Source organism: Ascaphus truei, chromosome 4, assembly GCF_040206685.1.
Source record: "Ascaphus truei isolate aAscTru1 chromosome 4, aAscTru1.hap1, whole genome shotgun sequence".
NCBI classification, from domain to species: Eukaryota; Metazoa; Chordata; class Amphibia; order Anura; family Ascaphidae; genus Ascaphus; species Ascaphus truei.
Genome location: NC_134486.1, coordinates 377,476,560 through 377,482,559, shown reverse-complemented (window position 1 = coordinate 377,482,559; position 6,000 = coordinate 377,476,560). Strand labels below are relative to the sequence as shown.

At 46.7% G+C, this 6,000-nt stretch overlaps 1 long non-coding RNA gene across 1 annotated transcript in view; it reads left to right on the top strand.

Moving 5' to 3' along the window:
* Positions 1–327: 327 nt before the first annotated feature.
* LOC142492176 (uncharacterized) overlaps positions 328–6,000 on the top strand; it is a 30,217-nt gene continuing 24,544 nt past the window's right edge. The window contains exons 1-2 of the long non-coding RNA XR_012800794.1: positions 328–959; positions 4,451–4,486. This is a non-coding gene — a long non-coding RNA (uncharacterized LOC142492176). The remainder of the gene's footprint in view (positions 960–4,450; positions 4,487–6,000) is intronic.

The following is a 6,000-nucleotide window of genomic DNA, read 5'->3' as shown; positions in this document are numbered from 1 at the left end:
CAAATTTAAATATGAAAAGTAGAAGGAGTATTTTTGGAAACACACTCACTTTAACCCTTTCCGTTCAGAGGGGTCTGCAACACTCTGCTTTGCAATGCATTGCCACCCATTCTGCACTTCAAGGGTTAAGGCACATGTAGCCAGGTACCCCATCGGGCTCCCCGTGTTCTGGTTTCCCCCCCCCCTACCTTCAGAGTGCAGGCAGGGCGATAGATTTGCCGGCGTCTCCCGCAGCAGGGCGCCGCTATGTTAGGCGGGCGCGCGCACGGACGCTGAGTCGCGCATGCGCGGAAGCAGCGAGGAGTGGCAGAGTGACTGAGAGGTTGCGCCTGCGCTGGGCAGACCCACAGCGGCCATTACAGGAGTTGCAGTAGCGCGAGGTGCGGAGCGGCGGCCATTAAAGGGAGAACGAGGCTCCCTATGTTAAAGGCTGCAGGCGGGACTACAATCCCCATGATGCTCAGGGGCAGTGACACCATCTGATACCAGGGAGCCAGTAAGGCTGCAGGATTCTGCCAAAGGAGCAGGAAAGAATATTGCCTCCTGGGAGAGGAAGCGGTCAGTGAAGACCAGGAGTCTGAAGGTGCAGGTTGGTCCACGAAGAAGTGCTTCAGGGACTAGGCCAGAGGTCAAACCCACAGGGCCCAGTTAGTCCCCTGAGTCACTGTAGAGGTGCTGAGAGTGCTTGCTATAGGGAAGGCCTTAATGCAGGGATCTTTCACAGCTCGAGACAGATCATGCTGCAGGACATTGCCTGAGAGTGGTGCAGCCTGAGTGCTGAAACAGACGCTGATTTCTTAAAGAGACAGTCAGTCAAGGATCATCCGGCTGGAGATCCCTCCACCCGGGAGACAGACAAGGGATTTATCTCTGCCAGAGCAGTGCATTGCGGCGTGGGATCACTGTGCGGTGTTGCTGATTCACCAAGGATTCTCCTGGTTAGGATCATAACCAGGGAGGTAGTATATCTAAGTGCACCAAAGGACCCCAACACAGGGAAGCTCTGTCCCTTACACACACACTAACGTCCTAGCTGGTGGACACTGATAGGTTAAGTGCCCTGGCACATTGGTACACTAAGGACAGAGGGTGATGCAAGGATGGACACGTGGGCTGGTGGGATGGTATGCAAATGTTATGCAAATGTTATGTGATGCTGTGCTATTGATATGCCAAGGATAGTATGCTAATAAGTAAATACTGTTTCATACAGCCGTGTGTGTATTTACTGTATGGTTGTCTGGTGGGGACACACTCCCACGACGTTGGGATCCCTCATCAGTGGAGGCCCTGCACCGAGTGTAAGTATACCCCAGGCTCCCAGTGGCGGAGGCTCAGACCTCTTGTTAGCCTCACAGGTGACAGCAGTACCAGTAGCTATAGTACCCTAGGGGTACATACGCTACACACATATTGACTAAGTGGTCTTCTGCTATAAGACACCTATGGGTGCTGGAATACAACTTGCAGCCTATTTATTTATAAAATGTTTTACCTGGAAGTAATACATTAAGAGTTACCTCTCGTTTTCAAGTATGTCCTGGGTATAGAGTTATGATGACAAATAATACATGGTTAAAATTACATAGTTACATAAGTGAACAGGGTATACATTAAACAGTATAAAAGTACAAGACATTGCATGCACAGTTAAAGATAATATATATGATAGTCGCATGTAATAGTTACGGACCAGATTAAAATGTGAGATAGCTTTAGTTTTGAAAGAAATTAGCCTGGTGGTGGCTGTGACAGACTCCGGTAGTTTGTTCCAGTTTTGGGGTGCACAGTAAGAGAAGGAGGAGCGGCCGGATACTTTGTTTAACCTTGGGACCATGAACAGTCTTTTGGAGTCAGGTCTCAGCTTGTTAAGATAGACGGGTAGCTTGCCCAGAAAGTATTTGAAGGCAAGACAGGAAAGATGAAATTTGGGTCTAGACTCAAGTGATGACCAATCTAGTTCTTTGAGCATTTTGCAGTGATGTGTGTTGTAGTTGCATTGGAGAACAGAACGGCGTATTGAATTGTAGAGGGTGTCAAGTTTACTAAGGTGTGTTTGGGGTGCCGAGCCGTATACTATGTCCCCATAGTCGATAATTGGCATTAGCATCTGCTGTGTGATACTGCTGCGGCACAGTTTATTCGAGCATTTGCCCGTTCTGTGCCGCAGCAGTAGCCTGGCGCGCGCCCGAGTGTGACGGGCGCGCGCCGAAGCAGCGGAAGAGCGCCCTCCGATCGGGGCGCTCTCCCTACCGCTGCCGGGTCCGCCGGGTCCCCCGGAACCCCCTGCCGCTGTCCCGCGATCGCGGGACACCAGGGCTCCCTCGGGGAGCCCCTGGACACGCGTGCAGGGGGCGCACGCTCCCGATGACGCGTGACCGCGCGTCTATGACGCGCGGCACGCCGAGGGGCGGCCACTAGCAAGCCGGGAGATTTCCCGGCTTGCGGTACCGACCACACTTCAATAAAGTGTGCCGGTAGTGTATGCTTTCTGACCAGCAGATTTAGGAAGGATTTATTCCTTTAAATTACACCTAGTTTGGCATAGGTTTTGGATGCCAGGGTATCAATGTGCACCCAAAATGTTAAATGGGAGTCAAACCATATGCCCAAGTATTTAAAACTAGTAACAGGAGTTAGGGTGGTATTAGCGTTGGTTCTGATCTGGAACTCAGACATTGGAAGCTTTAAAAATGTAGCATTGGTCCCAAATACCATTATTACAGTCTTGTCAGTGTTTAAAAACAGTTTGTTTTGAGAAATCCAATGTTCAAGTCTCAAAAAGTGAAATTGAAGTATGTGTTCAAGGTCGGATAGGCTATGGCTATGTGCCTATAAGATTGTGTCATCTGCATACATGTGTATTGAAGCTCCTTTACAAGCTATAGGAAGATCATTGATGAACACTGAGAAGAGTAGGGGCCCCAGAATAGAGCCTTGCAGGACACCACAAGTCATATCAAGGGGTTGGAGTTAGAGCCTGAGATGGACACATGTTGGGATCTACCTGATAGGTAGGACTGAAACCAGTTTAAAGTGTGCTTCCCTATTCCAGAGCAAGATAACATGATCAACAGTATCAAAATCCTTTGCAAAATCTAAGAATATTGCACAAGTGAGTTGTCCCAGTTCCATTCCACACTGGATCTCATTGCAAACTTTTAGCAGGGTAGTTATGATGGAGTGTTTGGGACGAAACCCAGACTGGAATTGGCTAGGGAAATTTGTCTTGGTGTAGAAATCGCTTAATTGGGAGTGGACACATTTTTCCATAACTTTGGATAGAATTGGGAGAAGTGAGATTGGCCTGTAGTTTGAGACAGTGATTTGTCCCCACTTTTGAAGATTGGGACAACTCTGGCAGTTTTCCAGGTATTAGGGATATGGCCTGCAGACAAAATAGAGTTGACTATGGAAGCAATTGGTTTGGCAATGGCTGGGGCACCAAGTCTTAGGAACTTAGATTGCAGTAAGTCTGGTCCACAATGGCTGCTTAGTTTTAGTTTGAGGAGCACTTATGTAATCTCCTGTTCAGATACTGGGACAAATTGAAAATTGCAGATAGTGTTGGGAGAGGGTGGGGCTATAGTTGTACTCTCAGAATGAGGTTCATGTTTGTGGTTTGTATTGCGTTTCGCTGATAAGTTAGTAGCACACCCCACAAAGTAATCATTGCATGCATTTGTAATCTCAGTGGGATTTGTCAGAGTAATGTCCTCCTTAGTGATATTACTTGGTTGGTGATGGCTAGAAGGCAGGAATATATTGTGGATATCCTTCCAGAAGTTAGCTGGGTTTGATGTATTCTGGCGAAGATTGTCAGAGTAATATTGTGCTTTTTCATGTCTTGTTTGCCTTGTGCACATATTCCGCAGGCATCTGTAGTTATTAAGATCCTTGGTAGTGCCAATTACTTTGTAGCTTTTCCACAAGGCATCCCTGAAATGGTAGAGCTCTATAAGGTCAATTGTAACCCACAGAAGGCGAGCCCCTGTACTCTTATTCTGCGTAGTGGAGCATGGGTATCACAGAGTTTGAAGAACTCGGATTGGAGTCTAGCAAGGAGTGGTTGTGAGATTTCAGGTTTGTCCGTGTGGGTTGGGAGATGAGTTGCGTTAGGTTATGTGACTTAAGTTGTATCTGGATTTTATGGTTTTTATGGTTGAGCCAATAGTTGTTCAAATCCCCAAGAATTAGCAGATCACTCTTCTCATTCAGAGAGGAAATGGAGCCAAGAAAATGGGTGATATCAGTCAGGGAATATAGAGGAGCTTTAGGGGGGCGGTAGATGCCAGCAATCAGGACGGGCTTAGATAAGATTTTGCCAACTAGGATTCCACAATAAGGTGGGCTTGGGGGGCAATTTAACAGTGTAAATTGTAAGGTGTCTGCAATATAAAATAACACCCCTCCTCTCTTTGATCTATCTTTCCTTTGAATGGGCTGTAAGGAGACCTCCAGTCAATTTGTACACCTGCATAGGAGGGTAAGTGCTGGCTGTGTTCATTATTGAGTCCTCTCGTCCTCTGAATTCTGTAAACATCTGGGAAACAAAGGTACTTGCTGTGCATGATATGAAGGTACTGCAGTCTCACAGCGATATTTCAAATGTTTAGTCAAAGCAAGAAAGCAGCCTCTCCCAAGGTTTCTGCTGGAGTATACATCACCATCTTGCACTTGAAGAACAAATTACCCACCTATACAATGATTCTTCCCTCAAAAACATGTTTTAATGTTCCTGTGAGATTGCATTGCACTCATGTTGGGTGATGTGGTTACCGGTATTTCCCACATGAAATTTGGTGGAGGACGTCTAGAAGGTCCATACATAAAGCTACATAAGCTCCCACTTTTCTTTAATCCCCATCTAATAACTTAGGGTAGACAACTTTATAAAGAGATTTGATCAACATAATCATATGTGCCTGGAATCACACCTACTTTATATAGCCTGGCCTTCGGCAGCTATGTATTCTTCTGGGCCTTTTCTCTGTCAGTCCTGTTAGAACAGGCAGTGGAAAGGTTAATTCCTTCAGTTGGCCTGTTTTGCATTTCAGCGCTGAGTATGTAGAAATATTCAGGGTCAGGCCTAAGCAACATTTGATTGTGTTAATCCAAAGGGTGGATATGGGTTGGAACACCCCCTGATGTGTGTGTGAGCCAATCGGTATCCAGCTTTGAGTTGTAATGATTCAAAGCTAAAGACACTCCCTGAGGATACTCAAATTGAGACATATTCCCAAATTCAGTTAGTGTGCGTTAGTCTAGAGAGAGAGCTGAGAGAGATAGGAAGCCAAGAAGCGTTCTCTCCCTCCTGCCCCACCTGGGTAAGGAGGGGGGTGGGGGGAATCAAGCTGCTATGAGCAGAAGGGCAGAGAGCATATCAGGCCTATCATGTTCTGCTGTGTGCTGTGTATGCTGCCCTGAATAAAGATCCACAGAAAAGAAGCTGCTGTGTGTGTCCCTGTTCCTGGTGTCTGGAGAATTGAGTGTCAGTGGGGGTCTCTCCTCTGGAGACCCCAGGGGATCCCTACTGGCTAGAGATGCTGTGCACCCTCAGAGAACAAGGTAACCTGTCCCACACCACCTCCTGACCCTGTCCTGGGTTCTCCCCACAACACCGCGGAGCACACAGCCCTCCTGTTTACCAGCAGGTCACAGCACCAAGACCACTCAGAGTGACCAGAAGGAGTGTTCCCCTCCAATCTCATGTCGGGTGGGGTACCATAGAAGGGTTACATGTATAATAACTTTATCTACAAAACATCTGTCTTAGCGTGAAACACAACAGTTAGGAAGTGGTATGGTTACATGGCTACATTGATTTCACTAAAGAGGAGATATGCAAAAGTTTTGCACACATTTTCAAAATTGGCCAAGCTTGCAAATGTTTTTTTGTGAATAAATCAAGATTTGCTAAAAACTCGCCAAGCTTTAGCAACTAATTATGTGCTGTAAATTATATAGTTTCATAGTAGATGAGGGTGAAAAATAAAAATG